This window comes from Calidris pugnax, unplaced genomic scaffold (assembly GCF_001431845.1).
Source record: "Calidris pugnax isolate Ruff unplaced genomic scaffold, ASM143184v1 scaffold13, whole genome shotgun sequence".
Classification (NCBI taxonomy): Eukaryota; Metazoa; Chordata; class Aves; order Charadriiformes; family Scolopacidae; genus Calidris; species Calidris pugnax.
Window position 1 is genome coordinate 14,087,440 of NW_015090810.1, and position 26,880 is coordinate 14,114,319.

General features: G+C 36.1%; 1 protein-coding gene across 1 annotated transcript in view; it reads right to left on the reverse strand.

Moving 5' to 3' along the window:
• The window catches only part of CCDC102B (coiled-coil domain containing 102B), a 145,367-nt gene extending 138,048 nt beyond the window's left edge, over positions 1-7,319 (reverse strand). The window contains exon 1 of the mRNA XM_014938472.1: positions 7,259-7,319. The gene's annotated coding sequence lies outside the window, so the exon portion shown is untranslated. The remainder of the gene's footprint in view (positions 1-7,258) is intronic.
• Between the last annotated feature and the right edge of the window lie 19,561 nt (positions 7,320-26,880).

Consider the following 26,880-nt stretch of genomic DNA (forward strand, 5'->3'; position numbering starts at 1 on the left):
TAGGGTTCATATTAGTTAATAATGTAGTATACTGAAACACCGTCGTTTTAATTGTTATGGCTAAAGATACAAATGAACACTGTGTGATTTATAACAATTCCTAGGCATCTTGTCCTTCAGACAAAATATTTGCTCTTAATCACATTAAAATAATTTCTGATTTTCTCTCAGCAGTTCCACAGCTCAGATAAAGAATAACCAAGTGCCTAAGTCTTTGTCCTTTGTTTCCACAGATAGCAGAGTAAGTTAGTTTCAGTGAGTGTTTCATATGACAAACATTTTTTACCCCACGTTGAAATGAACAGCAGTGCTAAAGGTGTCACAGCCCTTTTTTTGGAGACGAGTAGGCTAAGCAGGTGACTTCTTACACTGCTCAGCTTGGTTGCAACAGAACCAGTTGTCAGTCAACAACAGAGAATCTCAAAAGACTTCACACAATAAGAGTTGTCAGTGTGTTATCACAGGAATACGCAGCTCAGCCAGTACACACATGCACTATCTTGCTTACACTGACAGCCAGCCTTTTGACATGATACAGAAGAGTATCTTTCATGGATTCCCTCTGAAATTTCCAGAAAGAATGAAGACTCCAGAATGTACGGAATAATATCCAAGACGTACATCATCCACAAGGTTGGCTATACCTTTGAGCATGCTGTTGATAATGGGCTTCAGAAGTTTTTAAAATTTGCAAGCATTAAAGCCGGTTGTAAGTTAAAGTCAAAGAAGAAGAGAAAGCTAAAAACATTTCATCCAGCTGTTCATTTCTCTCCATCATTTTTGAGAGGTCTTGGAGAACAGGAGTGCCTGAGGACTGGAGGAAGGCAAATATCACTTCTGTCTACAAAAAGGGCAAGAAGGAGAACCCAGGGAACTACAGGCCAATTAGTCTCACCTCGGTTCCTGGGAAAATAATGGAACAACTTGTTCTGGATGTCATCTCCATCGATGATCAAGAAGTTATTGGACGTGGGCAACACAGATTTACCAAGGGTAAATCATGCTTGACCAATCTGATAGCCTTCTGTGATGTTATAACTAGATGGCTGGATGAGGGGAGCACGGCAGATGTCATCTACCTTGACTTCAGCAAGGCTTTTGACACCGTCTCCTACAACACCCTCATTAGAAAATTAAGAAAGTGTGGGCTAGATGAGGTGGATTGAGTCCTGGCTGTGGGACAGAACTCAGAGGGTTGTCATTAATGGAGCAGGGTCAAGTTGGAGGTCTGTAACCAGCGGCGTCCCCCAGGGGTCAATACTGGGTCCAGTCCTGTTCAACATATTCATCAGTGATCTGGATTAGAGGACAGAGTGTATCCTCAGCAAGTTCGCTGATGATACCAAACTGGGAGGGCTGGCTGACACTCCAGAGGGCTGTGCTGCCATCCAGTGTGACGTGGACAGGCTGGAGAACTGGGCAGAGAAGAACCTAATGAGGTTCAACAAGGACAAATGTAGGGTCCTGCACGTGAGGAGGAAGAACCCCAGGCACCAATATAGGTTAGGGGTGGATCTTCTGGAAAGCACTACTGAGGAGAAGTATCTGGGAGTCCTGGTGGATATCAAACTTTCCCTGAGCCAGCAATGTGCTCTTGTCACCAAGAGGGCCAATGGAATCCTGGACTGCATAGGGAAGAGTGTGGCCAGCAGGTCAAGGGAGGTCCTTCTCCCCCTCTACTCTGCACTGGTGAGGCCACAACTGGAATACTGTGTCCAGTTCTGAGCTCCCCAGTTCAAGAGAGACAGGGAACTACTGGAGAGAGTCCAACGTAGGGCAACAAAGATGATTAAGGGATTGGAGCACCTCCCTTATGAGAAAAGGCTCAAAGAGCTGGGGCTCTTTAGCCTTGAGAAGAGAAGACTGAGGGGAGACCTCATCTATGTTTACAAGTTCCTAAAGGGTGGGTTGAAGGATGATGGAGCCAGACTCTTTTCAGTGGTTTCCAGCAATAGGATGAGGAGCAACGGGCACAAGCTAGAACGTGGGAAGTTCCATTCAAATACAAGGAAAAACTTCTTTACAGTGAGGTTGACAGAGCACTAGAACAGGCTGCCCAGGGAGGTTGTGGAGTCCCCTTCTCTGGAGATTTTCAAGACCCGCCTTGATGCAGTCCTGAGTAATGTGCTCTGGGCAACCCTGCTTTAGCAGGGGGGTTGGACTAGATGATCTCTAGAGGTCCCTTCCAACTCTGACAGTTCCATGATTCTGTGATTTTCGTCCAGGGTGTTTGTTAATCAATTTAAGATATTTGAAACCTAAATATTTGCAAGTAAGCTTTAAATAAGCTTACAGTACACTGTTCAGCCCAAACACCATTGTATCATGTCAGGTTGTCAATGGTTAGGTTCCTTTCCCAACCATTACTAAAATTAGCATTCCGCTATTTAATGTTTTATTTATTTATTTTAAAAGCCAAATTAATCTCCCTGGGAGAACCTTGGTAAATTCTTATTTGGTATAGCCAAAATTTAAGATACTCAGCTACTCCCAAATGGCACTGAGGACTTCGAAGATCTGTGGGTCTTGGGCTTTTTCTTCCCCCCATTTTTCAAGTTGGGCTATTGAACAGGTCAGCTGGGCTCCTTTCAGTTTGAAAATGAAGCTGAAAAAGGCAACTGAACAGAGACTTCTTTAACCATCCTGGAGAGCACTTTACTGAACAAGAATTGGGTCAGATGATGCTAAAACCTGTCCATCCAAACAGTAAAGGTCACTTAAAGGTACAGAGAAGCTTCATTACTTAAACAAAATTCTTATTTTCTAGAGTTTATACCACATTTCTAACAACTTCTTGTACATTACTCAGTTGGAAAGTAACTGTATAGCTTAACATTCCTTTACAGACTTTCTTTGCTTACTAACAAAGCAACACTGATGAGTGGGGTTCTTTTGTTTTGAATATGTGAAGATGTAAAGGCATATCCTTAAGAAGTTAACTTTTTAATCCCTGCTTATATTCTGAGAAATTATTCCTTTTTAAGAAATTCTTGACAATATCTTAAAATCACATGCTTTATGATATAAGAGATTAAGAATTGTCTTGTTAGAGTTCAAATAATTTATGATCTTTTCCTATTCAAAACATGACCTACTTTCAAAAGCAATTTCATAACACTGGGAGTAGGGAAAATTAATCACAGATATTCCAAAACTTATTAGGACACAAAAATTTTTTTCTTCAAAGCACTACCCAGAGTCAGTCTGGAAACAAGTGATTTTTCCCACTCACATAAGCAGACAAGTAAGACTGCTCATGAGCATTTTGTTTTCTCTGGGTCACAGCCTATCGCTTTGGCTTGTTTAACTACTTTGGTATGGTTTTATCAGAATTAACAATTCAGTTGTGCAGAGATGTGCTCAGTTTTATCAGAATAGTTTTAGAAACCATTTCTTCTATAATTAAGTCTTTAAAGAATATTTTTTTAAAAAGGCAACTTCTTGGACATTTAGATGTAATTATTCTTAATTATATTTAACCACTGCAGTATTTTAACACCATGTTACCACCACACCATCTTTCAACAGTTCAAAGGGTTCTTTGTGGGATTTAATGCTGTAAGATAGCACCCTGTGATGACTCCAACTCCACTAAGTCTTCTTTGAGAGAAATGTGCTTAAGAAATAATTCATGTTGTCACATAAGCCATGGTTCTACAGTTACTAGAGTGGTCACATAAAATAGTATGGTGCCCTAGAGGTCATGAAAAAGCACCTCTATTTATTACCTCTATTTATTCTCTCATTGCCCACCGTAGGCCAATGACTAGTCCCACCAAAAGATAAGAAATTAATTGTATAAGTAATAGTTACTCAGCCTGGCTCCTTCTGCATACTTTCCTTTGAATACTGTCCTTCAGACAGAAGGGAAGTTGGCATCCTCTTGCCAACATGTATACCTACATATGCTATGGAAAAACTTCCAACTGAAACTACATTTAAAAAAAATAATAATCAGAACAATAACAATCATGGCACTTTCTCCCTGGTATTCCTCCAGTAATGTCATTGACGTTAAGTAAGAATGTATTTGGCATTTCATATTTTGTCATATTGAACAGGAGCAAGAGTGTCTTTTGCTTTGAGGCCTGTTTTTCCACAGAATCTGGAATATGGTTTCTAGCAGCCTTCACAGGAAATTAATACCAAGATAATGTAGTTTCTATATATTGATACATCTTTATGTGACGTCAGTTAACCAAGAAGTAAATCTCTGTTGTACGATCCTGGGGGGGGGGAAACAAACCAAAAAAAAAAACAAAGCGGTTTCTAACAATGTGGAAAATAAAAGCCCAGTAAGGGTCCCTACAAATGGAATGAACTATTAACAACAATAAAAGTGCTGTTTAGAAGCTAATTTGCCTATTCTGTTAGGTATATAGAAGCTTACTAGATATAATTGTAACTGCTGTAAGCGCATCCTGTTTTGAGAACAGAGAAAAATCTTTGACATTAAAGCAGCACTTATAAAATTGTAAGATTAATGTTCAGTTTTCAGTTACCTTAACAACTCACTGAGTTAAATAGAATATAAGGGTTAAAGCTGAGAAAGAAGTGAAGAGTAAGAACAAGGAGGCTAAAGAATAGAAAACCATTAAAGAGCATGGACACAATATTTATAGGAATAAGAGTTATGAATCAATCAGTGCTAGGAAAACAAAACACACCAACTTAAATGAGGAGTTTCAATGTTACTTTCAAGTTTGGTGACATTCTCTTTTCTCTATTTTGCTAAAATATAGTTTAATATAAATGCAAATAAAAGTACTTATCTGTTTTCCATGGGACTTCCCTTCAACCTGCTGTTTCCAACTGCAGTTTGCTTGGGATACCTCCATCATAGAAAGCCAATTGACATTAGACCCACTGGCAACTACTTATAATATAGATCACCTTTATGGACTTCACAGTGCACCATAACCAGATCCACAGTCTTCTCAATTCAAGTATCAATAATGACATTAGTAACAGCACTTTTACATGTATATAAATGACTTACTGGTGTAGAAGGAACTGTTTCCTACCTTCTCCAGAAAGCCAAATTCCATGTGACTCTCTGAAGTACTTTGCATAGCACAACAGGGATCCTTGGAACAGAAAAGCTCATACTTGTGTGACCTCAACTTCCCCCCCAACTTTTTCCCCTCTTTTTTTTTTTAAATACCTAGATGAAACTTTTAGTGATGGACAGCAGGACACGCCTACTAAGTAACCTGGAAATCTTGTATGCAGCACAATGCCCCATGTTCCTTTTCTTGATGATGGAGTGTTCAGGGTGTTGTTTGCAGTTGTTGAAGTGCATGAAATCAAACCCAACAATGAAAAGCTACACTATACACTTCAAAGAATATGCTACATATGGCTGTTTACAGATCCAATTAATGTTGCCTGAATGTTAATGCTAGAATTGATTTTCCCTTGGAATTCTGGCTACACGTAATTAAGCTGGACTACTGTAGTGACTTCTGCATTTATTAGCAATTGGTATAAGTATTTGGTAAAGAAAAAAAGGCAAAAAAAAGTAGAAAGCAGTATTTAAATAAATAGTATATGCTTCACTGTAAGAATATTTTACAGGATACACAAATATAGCTACTTGAATTAAAATTTGCACTAGTAGTTTTTCCTGATATAATATTGCTCTAAATGTCCATATGTTCTTGCCAATTTTACTTCAGAAGAAAAGGGTAAAATAAAACTTGTTTAATTAAAGCAGTAGTTGACATGATATTTGATTCTGAATGCTTTATGAAAAGTTATTTGGAACATAACATTTTATTTTTCTGTTTGTTATATTTAGCAGATTCTAACAGAATAATGGTTATCAATATGCAATTATTATTGTGGGTAACACTTGTTAGTCTCTTCAACCCACAGAAGAGTCAACTAGTAGAACATCAAATTTGTACACTTTAAACAGTCCCAAGATCTACCCCTCTTGGTGCTGAAGGCAATAACAGTGTTTTGAATTAGTTCATTACCAGTTGCTCTGGAGTATTAATTTTCTAATGATTTATTTCTCAGATCTACCTAAAGTTAACATTAATAAGGTGAAAGAGTGGTCTCAATTCAAAACTGGATACACGCAAATACATAAAAATGACAGATACCTTATTTCATGTTTCTCACTAAGTTTTTTGTGTAAAACTCTGGGAGGTTTCATGACAGAGATATGACTAGTTCCATTAATGATACCTAATACACTATGAAAATCCTTTTATATTATGCAAGGAATTGCATTCAGAAACTCAAAAAAATGTAAATATTCTAACATAGGTAATCTAAAAGAAAAGCTAGGCTTCTTGCAACTGGGTTATTTATACCAGAGTCTGCTTCAAAAAATGGTTTTAAGAGCCAGTGATAAGTAAGAGAGACAAAATGCAGCTACCTGGATAGTCAGTAGGAGGCCAATTTGTTATATATACTTGTTAAATTCATCAACATTGCTTTTGAAATTTGACCCTTGGTTCTCAATGGCAATGGATCATCCATACAGTCTCAGGATATTTGCCTTTCAAATAATGACAAATTAAGTATTGTTGTTCAGCAATCAACAAATTATAGCATCAATAATTATATTTCATTAGAATATTATCATATAGTTAAGAATACCCTTTTTTTCTTATCAAATACTTTCTGAAGAAAGTTAGGATTATACAACTAATTAGTAGAATTTATAAAAATAAAAACACCATCTTCTAGCAAAAAAAAAATGCAATATGGACTGCTGCAAACTCATAACATGATTCCCATGGCACTTTGGTTCATAATTCCAATAACAATTAAAAGTTACCAAAGGTCTATCAGTTTATCCTATCACAGAAACATTTCACGTAGTGATTTTAAAAAGGTTTTCAGTACTGAAACAGTATAATCCTTGAACTTTCTGCACTAATACTAATTTCTAAGTCAAAAATAAGAAGGAACCATTTAACAAACTGCCATTTTTAAAATTTTTTAAAACTTACCTGGTTATGGTAAGTAAGGATTCCACTACATCTGAAAAACAATCTATGTTTAATGAAATGTTAGAATTGATACTACCTAATAGTAGTGAAAAGGACAGAAGAGAAAAATCCAGCCAGATTTCAACTAAGCAATCTACTTCAATTACTATTTGTTTCCTGATCTTCAGTTCTTTTATCGAGTATTTCAGATTGTTCTCCTCCTCACCATCAACAGGATGGTAACCCATATTTTGTCCCTGAAGAGAAATACTAAAATTAAACAGTAAGCCCACAAGCTTAAGACTCCTTACCCTCTGGGTTTGCTACACTCCTCTTGCTTCTCAGTGTTACAGACACATGTGTAAACAACAGAATTTCCTGCATCCTTTTCTCATCTGCACAGTACTGGGACTTGGCCAAGAGGATTATTTACAGCATGAAGGCCACTCCACAGTAACTTGAAAAAGATTCTCATTGGTCAGGCTTTATCAAAACTAAAACCACATTTTTCTTTTACAAATCATTTACCCAAAATAAAACTTTTTGCCATATTGTTCTTCACCAGGCTTTATTCAGTCTTTTTGTCTCCCTCCCTTTCTAAATTAAAGAGTGTGACACCATTCCCCCAAGTGTTAAGTGTAAGCTTAAATTAATTATTCTAATCACAGTAGTTAAGCACAAGTACTAGTCTTTTCCAGGTTGGGTGGATTCTTACAGCCATACTTGCTCTTAGTATACCTCCTAAGTTTTAAAAATCCTATAATAGGATTAGTTTTTCCCTCTGTATGACTGCATATCATTTAGCTAATACATGTATTTTCATAATTGACCCAGTAGTTAGCCAGAGGCTGTTAGATATTATCATGGAAAACTGTAGTATTTTGACTATTAGAGATATGAAAAGAATATGGTGAGGAAAGGCAAAAGAATATGGACTTTGAAAAGCTCATTTATGAAAAATGAAATACCTTTGCACTAAAATGTAAAGTATTAAAATAGGAAGAAATATTTCTTTAAAGAATACAGCTCGAATATTTTTGTAACTGAATCACACGTCCCAAAGTATGACACCACTGTTCCTAAACTGATATCACAGGCCACTAAATGACAGGTCCTCCGGGTAGAAAACTGATACAGTTAGACACAGCTGAAATGATTTGCCATAGCTCTGAAAAGCTAGATATTTCTTATTAAAAAAACCTCAACATCTACAGAATGCTACAATTCCTGCCTCACAATCTCAGACTGAGAAGCTAGATTTCCTTACTCATAGCTTTAAGGAACATATCTGTGCTTCCCTGCTCACATCCCACCACCTTTTAACATCTGTATAGCAGGTAGTATATTCATCATGAAGAACAGCTACAGCTGCAGGACTCTTCACTTAAATAGGGGGTTGTCTGATGCTAGGATTATTTATTTTTTTAAAATTTATTTTAAGGAAGTGAAGAAGCAAAACCTCTCACTCCCATCAATTCCATGGGCATTATGTGACTTTGGTGACTCACAAAATTTAGTCCACTGCCAGGAGACAAAAGACATTCAACAAAAAAGGTAAAAAAAACCCTAATTTCTATTAAAACCAAAAAACCAAATCCCACAGCAAAAAAAAAAAACAAAAATCAAAAAAAACCCCACAACCAGAAAACTAAAACAAAGCAAAAACCAAACCAAAACAAACAAAAAAAATCAAACAGGCAAAAATCCAAAGCAAAAAAATAACCAGAAAAACCCCACACAAAACAATGCCAAACCAAATCAAGAGAGCACAAAACAAAAAAAAAGCACCACAAGAAAACCCCACAAAACAAACAAGGAAAAAAACCCCAAAACCGAATCCTGAGTCTGCATCAAATTAAAAACAACACAAAAAAACCCAAATCAAAACCATAATACAAGAAGACAACAGCTACTTTATGAATCTTCCATGGTTTCTTGAGCAGCTACATATATCTCATCTCCCACTAGAATATTCTCTGGCTACATTCCATTATCCCCACTGTAGGAAATCAATTAACATTTTAAAAATCGAGTTATGTACACATCATAACTTACATGGCACGTTATTTCTCTGTAACTAATCACATTTCAACTCATTCATGAGCTACAGAACTCACTTTCCACCATTCTTCCCTTACTGCCATCTCTGAATGCATCCAGTAAGTCTATTGTCCATACTCAAACAAATCCTTGGTTTCTAAAGAAATTGATGCACATTCATTTTATCTGAGAGAACATTAAGTAATTTTGATCACAACTGAAATATCAAGTGAAGGTCTGTAAAGGAGAATTTATCACTCAAAAATAATAAATAAATACATAAATAAAAGTGTTAATGCACCATGTGAAGGAAGTAGTACTGTTGGAAATACTGCTAAGTATATATTGCATTCTTTGCCACAGATGTCTTAAAAATGCCTAAAGCTTCTATTTGTTTCTTTTTTCTCCTGTATGTCCACTTAAAAAAAAAAAAAAAAAAAAGAAGACCACTCTTAGCAACCCCTTTTTGGGAAGGAAAACAGTATTTTTCAGAAAAAAAGGCACAAAACAGAATTATGGATGAGACAAATAGTAAAGCTATAACCAAAACTCAAGTTTTATTCTGTTACGCTCTCTGGTAATAGCTAATTCTTGGATGAAGGTTTATTCTGTACCATTTTTAAAGATGCATTCAAATTTCATTTAAAAATTTCACTGTAAGCTTGGGAAGTTACCATGTAAAATCATACAGACCAAACTATGCAAATAACATGTTTTATAATCTTTTATCAACTTTGATAAGAATATCATATCAAAACCAAAAAAACACCAACAGAACCAAAACCTTTTTGTACTGAATAAACTTGTGGATTGCAACTCTTCATGATGCTAGGGAACTACTGGGGAAAGTACTATGATGTGCTATTAAGGAAAGGTAGCAAGGAACCTGAAAGACCTATGGCGTTTGATTTGATAAGCAATTTAAAATGTTTGTTGAAAAAACTAAGTGGAGTAATTAGCTAATTTTATACTTTTACTTGCAAATATAGTCTTCCTTCCCAGTCTCATCTGACCTTTGTGTTAGGCCTATCACTGTAATAATTACAGAACAGATGCTGCCAACATGTTAGCTCACTAACACATGACCATCACATAGAGAACTGAATTGTCTTCCTAGAGATCTCCCGGTATGTAAACAATTCTTAGTAAGTTCATATTAGGAACATTAATACACTTACCAAGAGGATGAATCTGTGGTCATTATTTTTGTAAGAAAAATGTACTGAGAAAATATGAAAAAGACTGTAGACAGTATCAATAACCTAGAACATATGTTTTGATGCATGGCGCTAGCTCCAGCCCTGAGTAGCGAGGGACAAAATCCCTTCACTTTTAGTACATATAAACTTTGGCAGCATGACTGACCTGCTTTTTCCAGATCCACAGAGAAGCATTAACACAACACGAAAGCCAAAATTTGAATTTTTAAGTGTCAAGACCCATTTCCTTTGAGAACACAAAGGAAGAGACATGATCCTTTTCATGATTACTGAACCAATGAAGAATATTATTTAAATTTTTCTCAGAGGAGAAGGTTAGAGCAACTCTTTTTCAGAATACACAAATTAACAATATTTACTATATTGATGCAATTTCCTTAGCAGAGATAAGAAATTAAATGGCATTACTGTTCAAGCAAAAAACAATAAAACACTTAAAGCACTAATAGCAATAAAATAGAACAATCCTATTAACTAAATTGGAAATTGGAGATGAGTACAAAGCACTAAAATTGTAACCTTTGAAATTGGGCTTCCTCCATTCTAAAAAATGGCCTAAATATGCTAATTCTGCTGTCTTGATGAAAATTGTTTTCAGTCTTACTATTATTATTTCATATAATTCCACATAATTTTATACAAGCAAAGCTATGAACATCAAAATGCATTTGAAAATGTAAGGAGACAAGGTCATCCTTTACTGAACCTAAACCCCAGACACACTCCCTTAGAAGATTAAAGTAAATAGAAGACAAATGACAGTAGAAAGTTACCTTCGAAGCTTCGAGGCACAAGGAGACGATGGGGGCAAAAAAAAGTCATATAATTTTTAATCTTGTCTCTGCAGCAGCAAAGCCTAAACAAAAAAGCAAGCCTATGAAGGTATCGTAAGTCAGTAACCAAAACCACCCAAAATGAGATACTGCCAAACCTTGTACCTAGAATAATCACAGAAAAGTATCACAGAGTCTTCATGGTTGGAAGTGACCTTTGAGATCATAGAGTCTAACCATACACATACACATACACACATACATACATACATATACACACACACACACACACACACACACACACACACAAAATCCAACCCAACAACCTCAAGCACTAGAGCATACCCTGAAGTACCATGTCTACACATTTCTTAAATACCTCCAGAGATGGTGACTCCGTCTCCATGGGCAGGCCATTCTAGTGCCGGACCACCTTCTCAGTAAAGTAATCCTTCCCAAATCAGCATGGAAAAACCTGGTGCAGTTCTGTTTCTTTGATACACAGACCAGGAAGATGATACAATTAGCATAATTCTTTTTTAGAATTGCTCTCTAAAATTAGAATTTCAAAATATTTTCCCCCCATTTTCTTCTAAATGCTAGCATGTACTAAATAAACTGTTGTCAAAAAGTATTGTTTCTTAGCTTTTCAGTTCAATAGTGTTAATTTGACTTTAACCACTGATAATCCTAACCTAAAAACTTAAGTTGTGATCTTTGAACAAAATAATCATCACATAACAAGAGTATTTATCATAAAACCTTCAAAGCAGGCAACAATAGATTACACACGGACATAACAAGATTATACGAATAAAACCTGTCTCCTACTTAAGTAACTTTAAAACAGAATGCAAAATTTCTAAGCAATATAAAAAAAAAAAAATTGAAAAACTTATTCTAGCATAGCGACAAAGCATAGGAAGTTTATCTAGAGCTAATACTTTGCTCAGCTTGTTAGTCCAACTCAGATTTCACCTGTGCAAGTTAAATTGATTCACAGGTGCAAACAGTTACAGCAGACTAATTTAGAAAATTTGTCTTGTTTAGGTCTGTGCTCCTGACTGAAGTTCTTTTTATTAGAAGAGTGTTTATTAGAAGAGAAACAGGAAAAAGCTACATATTACGTTTGCCTGTCGTTAGGCTATTCAATACTTCATAGCACATGTAGCAAACTTGTGACAAAATTACTATTGTTCTTAAAGAGTGACTGTAAATATAAGCTTCATTCTCTGCTGTTTATTACGCTTTGTAGTGAAAATTAACACATAACACCTGAAATTGGATTGCTCATTATAAATAAATATACTTCAACAGGCCTCAGCTTGGCAGAACTACCATTGATTCCTAATATCTGGAAAAACAGGCACAGCAGGTTATAAAATAGACTCTAATTTTGGTAATTCCTGTGTGCTGGAAGTTATACCTGCATGGTAGTAGAACTTCAGTACTTTATGTTTTTTTAAAAAAAAAAAAATCATCGAGACAAGGTGGCTCAGTTATTTCAATGGCTCCTGATTTTATTCTAGGTGTCTCCTGACCAGTTGATGGCTGCATTTAAAAGAATTTATAGAATTTGCAAGAGGACAACACTCCAGCAATTAGAAGATGAGAAATGGAAGTAAAAATGTAAGAATTGTTGTCTTTTTGTGATTTTAATATTATTTTCTACTGGATGTTTACAGAAATGTTTTCCATTTCCATACTTTATAAATACCTCAGAAAAATAGTTTCCAAATAAATTATCAATAAAAATATAATTAAAAATTTCTAGTACATCTGATGGAGAAAACACTAATATAAATTTCATAATTTATATCTATGACTACAGTTTACTTTTGAAAGAACGTACTGAAATAGCAGTAACATACTTTAGAAGACTTTTAAATGGAATCAAATTAAGAATAAATTAAGCAGGTTTTTTTATGAAGGAAAAAATATGTTTTCTAGTTTGTTATTTCAATATGAAAACATAAAATTAGTTGACTAAAAGGTATATGATTTTCTTGCTCTTCAGTATAACTAGAAAGAGTATGAAGAGGCTGCCTTGCCAAATATTTCATTCACTGCACACAGGTGTGATGTTGCTGTCAATTGTGGATTTGTTCACTAATTGACTGATCACAAAGAAGACAGACTTAGCACCATTTTTCATTTCATCACCTTCAATCAAACAAAAAGTCTCACTTAGAATGAATCAGTACTAATCAATACTTTCCTAGAAAAGAAATCAAGTAATCTCTACATGGATTTTTAATGAAAAGTTTGAAAAGTCTGACATTAAAAATAATGAGGCCTTGCATTTTTAGGGAAAATATATTTCTTGATGAATCATTCATAGGCTCAGACAGCTCAGTTTGGTTTCCTCAGATATCAGTGATAAAAAAAAAAAGTATTTTTTTCAAAAAACACTGACTAATACTGCAATGAAGTACACAAGAAGTATGTGTATCTTTCAATCTCATGTTCAGAAGCCTGCTACTTTGCAACCTTAGAATGTGACTGCTATTAATAAGCACAGGTTTGGAAACAACCTTTTCTTTTTCCCACTCGTGTAATGTAATAATAATATCTTCCACAAGAATACCTCTGCTATATATAGGGGATTGTAACAGCAACGTGATGTGACCAGTGTTTCATCAGACCATACCTAAAGAAAGGGAAGATGTCTAAATTTGTATTATAAACAGCACCTATCCCATTCTGAAAACCCAATTATTTCTAATTTTTCACAGTAAATGAAAACTCATAGTTTTCCTTTTTGATCTAAAAATAGTTATTTCTTTTACTAGGATAGCATTACTGCAGGTACTAAATATTCAAATAGCAACAGTGACTGCCACTAAAACTGTAATCACTGTAAACTCACTGTTACTAAGTTAAAAAATTATAGTTTATTCACTTTTATAAGCAACAGTGTTCCTCTGGCTGCAGGGTTGCCATTCTCAATAATGAAAGCATCTTGTACCTTCAGCATTTTAAATGATAACATTTGGCAAAGAATGTTTTCATTCAGGTTTCTGAGTATCTGGACTTCATCTGTATCTATTTCAGAAAAAAAAAAAATCTATAAATCAGCAGATTATAAATAACACCCAAACAAAGATGTGTTCCTGATTTTTTTCCTGTAGTCCAAAATGAAGATGAGCATCAGCTGCACACAGATCTTGAAAGTTAGTGTCTTAGCACTACTTATATGTCAATAACAGTTAAAAAGCCTTAATGTATTTAAAGCCTTGCTCCATGCTTCTGTCATCACTTTGATCCCATGATCAAAATTTTACCCAGGATTAAATCAAAATTCAAACCCAGATCACATTTATACATTTATATGTAAAAAAGTGAAGCATGAGTCTGCCTTCTCAGTTTTTGGATAGGGCCAATGTAACTTTTGTTTGTTTGTTTTTCATGCACAAAAAATAACTACAGCAATAGAATAATTTTATCTTTGTGCAGTTTTCTTTTCTCAAGGCACCACTAAAGCATGATCAAAAATGCACTTCTTTTGGATAATTCAATAACAGATTTTAGTTAACAAGCAATTTCTCAGCAGCCTAATGAGAAACACAGGGATCTTTTCTCGCAAGGTTTTACTTTATTGTTTGTTAACCTACCTGTTACTGTTGCAAAAAATAATCACAGCTTTAAAAGAAGCATTAATAATCAGCTAAGACTATTGTATACAGCATAAGGCACTACCACTAAGAGATACATGAACTACTTCAACAGCATTACTTAAGAGCCTTAAAAAAAAAAAAGAGAATGCATTGGTCTGGGCAGAGTGTCAGGCAAATGTCTTGAATTAAAGTTGCAGTGCAAATCACTTTCCAGTTATGAGAGCAGAAACAGTATTTGTGTATGTACTTGTATGTTACAAATAAGCTGCAAGTACCACACCAGGCTATGCATGAGAAGTGGTTGTAAAAGAGACTTGGTATTAATCTAAAGACATGAATCTTTATTATGGTTTAAAAATACCCTTTTATTAAAAGTACTATGTACAATTTATCTGGCTCTTTCCATGTAGTCTTAGAACCATCTCAATTAACATTTTAAAGTTTACCTGTTAGCAATGGTCTGAACAGATGAATAACCACAAAGACAGCATGATGCAGCTGAGGGTCAAGATTGTTGCAAATGTCTTGCATCTAAAATAACCCACGCTTCTTGCAGTACTTCTTCCTTAAAAAACTCTTCCAAATAATCCCTCAGTAATGAGGAGTCCCTTGGTAAAATAAGCCATTCCAACTGTACCCTTGAGAGCTCTGAAGTTAACACACACGAGAGTGGCTGCTGTAGAAATAATTTCCCAGGAATTTATTAAAGATCACTATTGAGTTGTCTGAATTTTATTTTGAATGGTTATGTTCAATGGGAACTTGTCAGTGGGAAACCTGAGTCCAGTTTAAACTTCATTTTCCATACTAATGAGACTAGAACTTTGGCCTTGTTTTCTTGTGACTTTTTTACTGACATGAAAAAGGACACTGCAATCTGGGCTTTTCAGGGACTTAGGTGTCTTGGTCATTTCTAAAGAAGCACTACAAACTGATGTGTATACATTTAAAATGTTTGCTCTCTCATTTAATGCTTTCTTTTATATTTTAACTTTTTCATCATTTTCAATAGTAAACAGCTCAGCACAATCTTGTACTGCTTCAGTGTACCCTCATACCAATGTATTCTGCTTAATATAATTCTTCCTGTCTATTCTTAGTGGCTTTGCATCATACTCAAGCATAGGAAAGCCCAGCAGAAATGAAATGATGAACTTTCCTAATATCCAAGATCCTACCACAGATAAACAGTACAGAATGCATTTCTTTGGCTTAACTTGACCCAAGTTGATGGCTGGCATTTCTTCTGAACAAGAAGAAAAAGAGAGGAAAGCAAAAGAGAATAAAAACTGTTCTGTGGAAACTTCACACACTAGTGTAATTCGGACAGAAATTGTGAGCAGCTACAAGGATCATTTTCAAGATTCTAAAATATTAGTAAATTAATACTTCCTTCTAATATTTAAGACAGTTACATGAAGATGGGAATAATGCATGGAAAATGTGTGTGTGCAGGGGGAACGCATACTTGGATTACTAATAAATTTATTTTTTTTTAGATGGGTGGTGGCTACCATCAGTCTGTTTCAGTGACAAGCCTTAAGTCTTTTAGTGCCTGGTGAGTTCTGTTGTTCTACAAACAGGGACTGAGAATTAAGGCCTGCCTAATCCCTGAACAAGTTATCTGCTTTTCACTTGTCAGAGTTTGACTAGGAACAGCATAATTTTGACTAATTGCCTGAAACAGCATGCTAGGAACAGCATAATTTTGACTAATTGCCTTAGACAAGTATGAATTAATCTACAATTCTGCTCTCAGAACAATGGATATAATAATCCTTTTCTTAAGAAAAAGAAACAATGCCATTTTCTGTTAAATTGTCAGTACTTGCTTTTATTCAGCTGGCAGTAAGAATTACTGCTGATGAAGGTAAATTGTAAAAGTTCCACTATTCCCCTTTGGCTAAATATATCTGTTGGCAACTCTGAACTTGAGTGATCTAGTTGTCAGCAGTTCCATGACTAAAAGAGCAGATTTAAAAGACAGATATACAATTTCTTTTTCCATTGATTTTTTTCATATGCACATATTTTCTATGCAATGGGATTACATTTTTTTCTATATCTGTGTCTGATTCAAATCCATTGAAGTCAATCTGAAGAAGTAACTTGTTAGTTAAAATTATGTGTGGTTTGAGCCTTGTCTTTATTCACAAATAAGTGTAGTGCACTTTTATGTATTTTGTGACCAAATTATCTATCCAATGCAGGAAAAAACCCCACACTAATGCATATGACCGTGGATATGTTTTACTTAAAATTATTTTTATAGTATGAACACAAAGCATTTTAACTCACATGAAAAGATAAATTAGATGGCAAGTTGATATTCATTGAAATAGAAGATGAAACCTACTACCAGCTGATTACCATTCCTGAAGGTTATGTGTGTAAATAGAAGGAGAATATACAAGAACATAAGGCAGAGATGGTTAAAAAATATTCATAATTCTGATACTCATATGCTTTCATACTCAAAAAAGCACTCACAAAATAAGAAAAACACCTATCTTTGACAGGGTTTTTTTTCTTCCTCACTGACTTTAGCAAATGTTAAATCCTAAAAGGAGACACATGACATCATGTTATCTAAAATCAACCACATTATCGGCTTTCAGCTGTTCTTTATGCACACCAAGATCAGACATATGGTTCAGAAATCTAAATGAAATTGTAATTTGACCTGTTAGTCCTTACTTATTAATTTTTACAGATTCAACATCAACATATAGTTAGGCCTCCAAGGCCAAGTTATACTATTTCCACATTAAAGATATGATACCACTGTCAGAGCACATTTACTTTACTTTATCTCATCCAAAAGATTATCTTCCAAAGCTCAAAATTCTGAGCAATATGTGGAAATGGCTCAACAAGATTTAATTAGCAAGCACAAGGGTTGATAAACGGGAAAAACTGCTTTCAGCAGATTATAATCCTGTAGATATCTGATTTTCATTATGAGTGAGAACACCTGAACTGGTAGTAGCTTTTACTGCATTTCCTGCTGCGGCTGTCCCTGGGCAGCTGTGGGGAGACTCAGCCAACTGTGGTTCCTTTCTGGCAGGGAAGGTAGAACTGCCAAAGATGCCTGGCCTGAGTGCCTTGCACTAGCACCCTAGATTTCTCCATGAGGGTAGAAAATACATCCTTCCTCTCCCAGTCGCTTAATAGTACTCCTTAGTTGTCTGAGACTTGTGCAATATCTCTAGATGAAACTGAGGAAATACATTAAAAATTTCCTTTCCTAAAGTTCATTCTGTGCTTTTTATATTAGGCAGAGCACATGGTTAATTTGTACTAGTATGGTTAACTAGTGTGTAATATTTCATTGGAGGCATGTTTGATTAAAATAAAAATATTTTCTTTTCCAGATGAAGACTAGATTTAACTGAAGTCAGAAAGAACATGGATAGAATCCTTGTAACTTCTAACTGATGCTAAAAAGAAGATTATGATTATGCTGATATTTTATGCTACAAAGGAATCACTGTCAAACAGTGCCAACAGCTGCAACTTGAAAAGTAGAACCGATGTACTCTGTCATCTTAACGTACTCCTCTTCACTTGAGGAAAGCAGATAATATACAGAACCAAAAAAGTGGTGACAGCTTGCTGTTACTTTATCTAAGTATAATATTCTTAGCATTTAAAGACACTGAACAACTTTGCATTTTGCCAATCAGATTTCTCGTTCAAGTTCTTCTCAAAGCCTTATTAGATGCATGATCACCTAAATATATGAAAGAAGCAAGATCTTTGGGAGAGGTAACATATCTTAGAAAAGCGTGCCCAAAAGATGAGGGTTTTTCTTGTAACAATATTAAAATGTCTAATACAAAATGTTAACTACCTCTGCAAATATTGTCTTTCTTATCAATATATATGTATTTTATCGTTCTCCTAATATAATGACGTGTCAATTGCCATGCTAACATAAATAAATAGACAAACAAACTGATAAAAGTCAACAGGATACAACTAAGAAAGAGAAGAGGCTATCTAATATTAAACAGGATAAGGTTACAGTCAGGGTTTCTGTATATGTTTCCTGATGTAGACTACAACTAAAGTTAGAAGTTACTCTGGAATCTCTCTTTTACCCTCTAAGTACATTACCACAGTTAACTCAGATTTCTTTTTCTGCTAATAATAATATTCTAGAATAGGAAAAATGGAGAAGTTTAGTAGAAACAGCTAAGAAAGCAATTTAAAATTATTTATATGAAGTAGTGCTGAAATAAAGAAAATCTTTTCTTAAATAAAATCTTCTGCATATACTGTGACACAAATAACTTGCAAGGTTGCAAAACTGCACTGTACTGAGTTATGGAAACAACTAGATTTTTTGACAATATTTATGTATTTGTTATTGTTTATATAATACTTAAAATAACTATTTTCCTATGTATTTACCTTTATTTTATTCTTCTATAGTGACCAAACATTCATTAGGAAATACTTGCTTCTGGAGCAATAATTGTGCTGAAGAAGTCATCATTTATAAATCTAATAAGGTATGAAACTCCAGATTCAGATTCTGACAGTCAGACTAAAATGATGGCTTTTGTCACCATGGCAAAATACGAAGAGACAAAATGTTGTAAATGGAAAATTTTTTAACTTCCCAGTAAAACTGACTCAGCAGCAAAAATGTGCTGGGACAATTCTCAGCGTTATGTGGTACCATTTCCAAACACGTGAAAAACATCAGTTCTGCCACCTTCTGAAGAATGTATTAGTGTTTTCAGATGTTTTTTGTTCCATTATATGGCTACATTCTGGGAGGGATACAGGTTTCCAGGCAGTAAGAAACATATTCCATTTCAACTTGACCCCATGTGGCTTCTGCATGGAAAAAGATTACATCAGATCCTGTATCAGTTTTAATAAAACTTTAAATGGTTCAGTTAAGAGACCTGATTAGAGCTGACTAGTGAAGCTTAAAAAACAGTATAGGCACTTGGGCTTAAGAATAACCTGTTTAGAATGAAGGAAATGATAAACAGTTAAGTAACTTCATAAATTATTTATCCATAATGATGTTTACAAGACTTAAAAATTAGTAACAAAGTTTTGCTGTTCAGTGGAACACTATGTACCTTATGTACCAAGTCACACTATAGTATCCAAACTCAACGTTACTGTATGATCATATAAAGCATTTGTACTGTCTAAATAAGCTTAAAAATCAAATAATGTATAAAGAATAAGCCAGAACTCTTGCTTGGTTCATTTCCAGAAATGAAAACTATGAGCACACGCTGAAGAGTGAAGGTGAATAGTCTTACTCACCAAATTTCACCCAGCCTGAACCTGCCATATGACTGGCACAATATAGAGGTGTTTGAACAATAATTCAGCCTGTGTGTTGTAAAGTACAATAGCTATGGAAACTGCTTCAGCAGATTTTGGCTGAGATGTATCATGCATGAGTATGAAATAGTACATCTCAGTTCTTTGTCCACAGATCTCAGCAAAAGCCCCAAATCTCCACAAAGCAGATTTCAACAAAAGAAAAAATACCATTATTCTCATCTTCCCATAAAGAAAGCAGGTGGAAAATTATTTGACTTTGTCATACTTACAAGAATCTCAGTAGCGGAACCATGAGAAAAAAGAAAATAAAATTCCTGAGCACTGATGCAGTCATATTAATAGGTCTATATTACCTCCCTCATGGTTAAATGTCACCTGCTCTTTGAATCGATACTAATATATTCATTATGAGATGGTAACATTTCTTTTGGATGTCCTGTGCCTTGACAAGTAGCCCTGCACACAGGCCTTTTTACTGCTTGTATTCTCTGGATACAGTTTTGTGCGGGGTGTCAGGGCACCATGGGGGCCGGGATGGAGGCCAAGGCTCCCCATGGTTCCATCAGGGCAGGGCCCTGCCCCAGCCAGGATCAGGCAGCTGGGGGGGGAATGGGGGAGCCCCAGTCCCAGGTATGGGACAGCCCTCTGGGGATGGGGATGGAGATGAGCTTAGGCCGGGAGGCAGGCCCAGCTCTGAGTGCCCATGGCCGGGCAGGGCAGAGCTGTGGGGACCTGGGGACAGGCCCTGCTGGGGCAGGGGCCACAGTGGGGTGCTGGGCTGTGGGCAGGGTGGGGGCAGCCCTGGGGACAGGGACAGGCAGGGCCATGGTGCAAGGCGTCTGATGGCATCTATTTTTCCAACTCAGTCAATATCATATATTTTAAAACAAGTCAATATAGAACAAAAAATGTATTACAGAAGTCAACTTAATTGCATATATGGATTTAAAAAGATGTAATTGGCTTTGATACCTTTGATAGTTATCTTTCATCATTGTACTTTGATATTTGGTCGTGACTTCATACCTGCATTCAGGGACACGAAATTCAGAGCTAGACTTTGGATACATCATATTTATACGATGAATCCAGTGTCTTAAACCATTTGTGCTACGCTTTTTTGCTCATCTTTCCCATCTGATTTTCTGTTTCGCTGCCTTCTTGGCTTCTGTACCAGTACTTTTCTCACAGTAACCTCTCATTAATTGCCGGCTGACCCTCTGCTGAGGGGTTCAGCCATCTGAGATCCACGGCCCTAGCTTGCACGGCCCCTCTGCCCGACCTTCGCTCTGTTTCATGGAGAAAATTCTCGTTTAGGTGTGAGAAAGCGGACGAGCTAAAATTAGGCAAGATAAGGAAAGTAAAAACAGATGGAAGTGCAACTGCTGAAGCAGCAACAGTCAACAGCTCCAGGCCTCAAAGGGAAAAGCACTGACGTAAAACTGTAAGACCTTTCCCTCTCAGCAGCCCCAGGGAACTGGCAGACAGTAATGCAGCAGCAGCAGCAGGGCAGGTCACCCCCTTTGGGGGAGCCTGGCCCTTCCCCAGACGACTGACAGCTTGTCTGGCCCATGAGGACTCTGCTGTACTCAAAGGGGTTGCCAAGCATGTTAGTACCTAACCCAGGGGCTTGCTAGTTCTAGCCTGTCGTCTCACGTATTATCCAACCAACCATCAGTTTGTATCTTGTTCCCGAGTCTCTGCTCACGAAGCGAAGAAAGAGGAGGGTTTACAGCTTCTAAGAAAGGGTGCTGTGTCCATTTTACAGACAGCAAAGTGTTTTCCTGTGCTATGAGGAATTAGACTAGAAAGCAGTGTTATTACTCAGAAGCTTCTAACAATCAATTGTAAAAATATAGAGGAAAAAATTAGAAAGGTTTATCTGAGAGCACATAATGTATTTATGTAGTCATCTCAAAATTCAAAATCAGTGATTGACAAAGTAAAGATTTATTTTCATTTTCAAAGTAGTTTTTTTTATTAAATTTTTTTTAGAATTTAAGCCACTTTGCACAAATGAAATGTTAATTGAAGACAACAGTTTTGCATCAACAGTTTTGTTGCTGACACTCCTTTTCAGTTAAAAACATTTTGTTGAAAAACTTTTCTTTGTATTTGGATTTGGTGTGGTTCCTCCATCAAAATAAAGCAGACTAACACATGATAGTTCTAGAAAACTGAAGTTTTTAGAAACCATCAATAGTTCTATGGAAGAATCCATATGGAAACTAGTTTTCAGTTACTGCCACCCATGTTCTCAGTGTAAGCAGCTAATAAAAGTACATCTAAGTCAGCATGGAGTGACATAAACCATTCTGATGAAATCCTGTCAAGAAATTCCTGCAGGTATCTGGAAGCCTAAGGTTCTCAGAATATCTAAATTCTTGCAACTTTTTGTTAGCACACTATTTCCCATTCTTGAAACTAAGATCTTAAAACACAGCGACTGTGACTTCTCAGAAAGTCTCTGGCATAACAGGTTATTAAATTCTGCCCTTTAAATCTTACTCCAGACTTACCGGGGACTCCTGCCTCTCACATTCTCCTTGATGGTCATGGATATTTCAAATTCAGCCATTGAGCTTTAACAATAAAACTATTCATATAGATGCTATTACAAATACAAAAAAAAAAAAAAATGTTGAACTATACTTTATAAGCAATGATATTGGGGCAATATATTATCTGGAATAAAGGAACAGCAGAAATTACAAAAGTTTTAATTCATGTAATGTGTTGAATTTTCCCACATTCCCTTTTCATTGTATAAGAACTTCAACTACTTAATCCTTTTTTTTTTTTTTTTTTTTTTTTTTTTTTTAAATATACTGGTATTGGTATAATGCAAAGAAGATCTATGGATCATATATAATATTGACTTATTTAACTCAAAGCTAAAGTAAGTCTTCCCAGAGTGAGATTTTTAATTAAATGTGCAGTTTATATGTTCATATGCTTCAGAGATAATGTTCTGAACAGCATAGATTTTCTCTCATGAGACTTCTCAATGGAAGGCATAGAGTGTGCTTTACAAACATTAGATCCCACAACAACCTTATGATAGTATTTTTTTGTGTTTTTCCAGATAAAGTAAATGCATACAATGGAAGTCACACAGGAAGTAAATGATAGATATTATGGAATTCAGACTCCTAGACTCTGTCAGATTAGAATCTTTAAAAAAATGTGCAGAAATCCAATTCTTACATATAGGAGAAAAAGAGAGTGCCAAAACAAGCAAATAAATTTGAAAGAGTATAAATAAAAATGCTGGAAGTTATTTTTTTTTTAATTCAAATAGGATTGTATGATTGTCTATCAGAACATAATGTTTTCAGATCAATAAAAGCAGAATAAATTTTCACATGAATGGAAGAATCAGAAAAGAACGACAGCAACCCTCAAAAACATTTTTACCAGATATCTCATGTAGTCCCTTATTATGTTAGCTCTTGCAGTTTCTGCTGCTGCTAATAATCACAGGATGCTGACATGTGTACAACCAGTTTCTGCCAATCCAAGCAAACTGTAGTAAGCAGGCTGTAATTTACGGTCCCAAGATGTTGACAGACTGGTTCACAAGCCAACAAAACATAACTTTCTTTTGCAGCTTCAAAGCCCAAAAGGAGGACATTGAGTTCTGTGAAAATCAGTGGGATGCTGGAAAGCTAAGGCATAAGCTAAACTGTTCGTTACAAAGATGCTGGCCATCATTCCAGAGGGGATATCACAGATCTAACTTCAACAAAACATCTGGCAACAAGGTTGTTTCTACACAGGCTGTAAAAAATAGGCTGAGAAAGTTTTTCTTAGGGGCCTCAGCCTGCTGTCCAGCTGTGTGTCGTTTTTGTGCATGACCAGTTATGGAAATCAGTAATGATTTACTTGTAATGTTGTATTGTCTATCTAATTCTGTACCTTGTGCAGGTATTTGCCTGACAAAACGACTGTGTCCCTTTCAAATTTTGGCATTTTGGGACAGCCTTTAGAAAATTCTTCTGTAATTATGCTTCTGTCAATTACATGAGGTTGGAATCCTAAGAATCTCTCTAGTTGCTATTGAAACTCTTCTGGCAAATGCTGAATTTTTGCATGTGTAAGTGCATCTCAAAACACAAAAAGAATGGATTAATGCTTTCATATTAGTTTAAAGAAAGATAAATCTTACTTTTGAACCATGGGAAAACATTAACCTTAATTCTAAGCCTCTAACCTCAGGACAATGGGAGATTACAGAGCCAGAAGAGAGCATAGGTCATCACATCGCAGCACTGGATGTCTAGTGACAGAAAATGTCTGGCTCTACAAGAAAATTCACAGCAGTGTTATGTTCACTTGAATGTTTATAATACCAAGAATGATCTTTGTGAGTTCTGCTGCATACTTCTATTCAAACAGAACAATCCCACTTGAACTCTGCAGCTGTCAGCCCCTGCCCCAGTGACACCCCAGTGGCGTTGGTCTCCAGCTCCCACAGCCCTGCCCTTGCCCACCCTGGGCTGTGGCTGCCCCAGTGCCTCCTCCTTGGCTGTCTGCTCCTGGCTGGGGGGCTTGGAAGGGCCCTGGCTGCCAAGCCCTGCCCTGATGGTCCATGGGGAGTCCCTCACTGTCCTCCGGGGCCATCTGCCCTCGCAGCAGCCTGAGAGTTTCTCCCTCGGTGTCCCAGTCTCAGAGGCTGGGGCTGTGTACGCACACCCTGGTGACGTGCCCTTCAGCTCTTCTGCCCATGTGCAACCATGGAAAGACGTCCTGCATGAAAGATTGTGAATGTAATATGGTTGAAGCTCTGCATAACAGACTGTAGTGACTCTCTTTCAAAAGAAGACAACTTTTCTTATGCAAAAAGTATATAGAGAGAGATACAATAAAGAAATCATTACAGTTACCAGCCAAAGAGGTTGGTTTTCTTTAATACAGTGTCTGGTTTTTATCACAGCTATTGCATTAGCACCCCACAATCTACTTGCATCCTGTTGGCTACACAAATAGAGCTCTGCAGATGTTTGCTATTATCCACAATTTAGAAACTATTTCACCAAAGAAAAAAACCCTGGGAATTTATCACCCTCTTTGTCAAAGGGCCCTTTAAGAAGCAAAAATGTCAGTCATGGCAAACAAATAAAAATTCTCTTGTATGTCTATCTGAAACAATATAACATTGTTCTTATTAAACAAAAATTAATTTATTAATTATCAATTAATTTATTTATTATTGAGGTTATTTACTCAAATTTAATCTGAAATTGCAAAATAACTTTCAATTTTAACTATAGAAAATTTTAACCTTGGGGTTGCCAAAGAAAGAGTAAGAAAGCTACAGAACAACTATAATTATGCTTTGTCCCAATTCCTCCTGCAGATGTTGTATAGTGTCTCATTGACAATGTTTTCCACATATGTGAAATATGGCCTAGTGAGGGGCAAAATCAGATTTTTCACACTATCAGGATAATAATTTGCAGTAAACCATTTAAATAAAATATTTTTTTTCTTTTGTTTACAATTTATCCTTTACATAACTGGAAAATTATATCTATGCAATCTCTAGTTTGCATTCTGAGTACACAGTTAATTGTGAATAGTATCTGGCTGCTTTGGTTGGTAGGATCAAATAAAATTAAAATCCAAGTTCTAATAAAACTGCTTGTTTATTACATTTTATGTCAATAGCTGTGATATTTATGTAGATTTGCTTACTGATGACTAATTATGAAAATTAAATTGGGCACATAAAATAATTCAAAATTGGTAGAAGTATATTTTAAGCAAATTGATTAAACATGAAAACTATTTGTATCTCATTATTCACCCTCTAGTGAATACAATATTTAATAATTGAATAATTAGAAAATTCTACTAGCTACTTAGCTACTAAAGCTGTCTCCTTGATTGTACAGGCATAACTAATTTCCTCAGATTAAAATGACATTATTGTTAGCTGGACCTTTCACAAGCAAAATATCCATGTCACAGAGTAGGTGCAATAAGAATGAAGTCCTATATAGCAAAATGCAGTATTTCAAACTAGGAAATGTAGTCTCTATACTTCAAATGTGCTTCTCAGTAATTTTGAGATACAATATAGGTAAGTTATAAATGTCTGCTGTGATTATTTTCAAGGCAGTGTAGCTATCACAGGAAATAATACTTTTGGCATCATTCTTGTAGATTTCTCCCTTTCATGTAAGACACTCCTGATTCATTTGTGTTTGTCTTTCCTTGACCATTGCAGAGTATTTCTCAAACATGTAGCCCAATGACTACTTGTTAGAATTAGTGATTTTGCACTCCAGGTGACATGGAGTTTTTGACATGGTTTTATTACAGGACTCTGTGTTATCTCTTAAAGCTGCAGTGCATAGACATCTCACTTTTTTTTCTTTCTTTTTTCTTTTTTTTTGTGTCTCAGTTTTCCCATCTCCAAAACAGGAAAATGCTTTAGAATTTTTTGAGAATTTTGCTTGTTACTTATGTATTTTTGTAATTACATATTGTTACTTACATGGGAACAAAGAGTGGAGGGAAGCAAGAAACCATGTGTCAGCTGGCTCAAACGCGAGTTAGCCCAGAAGGAATTCTTAATCCCTTGATGGCAGTAGTCATGGGAACGCTCTCCACCTACCCGATTTGTTCCTAGGCCATGACCAGAATCTTTATGTACTCTGTAGCGCACCAAATCTAGTTTGTGTATTTGCTTCTTGACCTCACGATCAGCAGTTCCAGATCCACCCTGGTGTGCCTGCTGAGGGACACTCAGACACAGGGCACTGCCCACAGAGGCAGCCAACAGAGACAGCAGTTGCCACAGAATGGCGCACAGAAAGGGACAGATGCTCTGCCAAGAAGGGTGTCCCTACTCTCAGCACTGCTGGTGAGATCCCACAGGGCACAGTCCCCAACCCCCCAACACCCCAGCAGGGGCCTCAAGCCAGAGCGAGCTCCCAAAGGAGCTGCAGCCATGCCT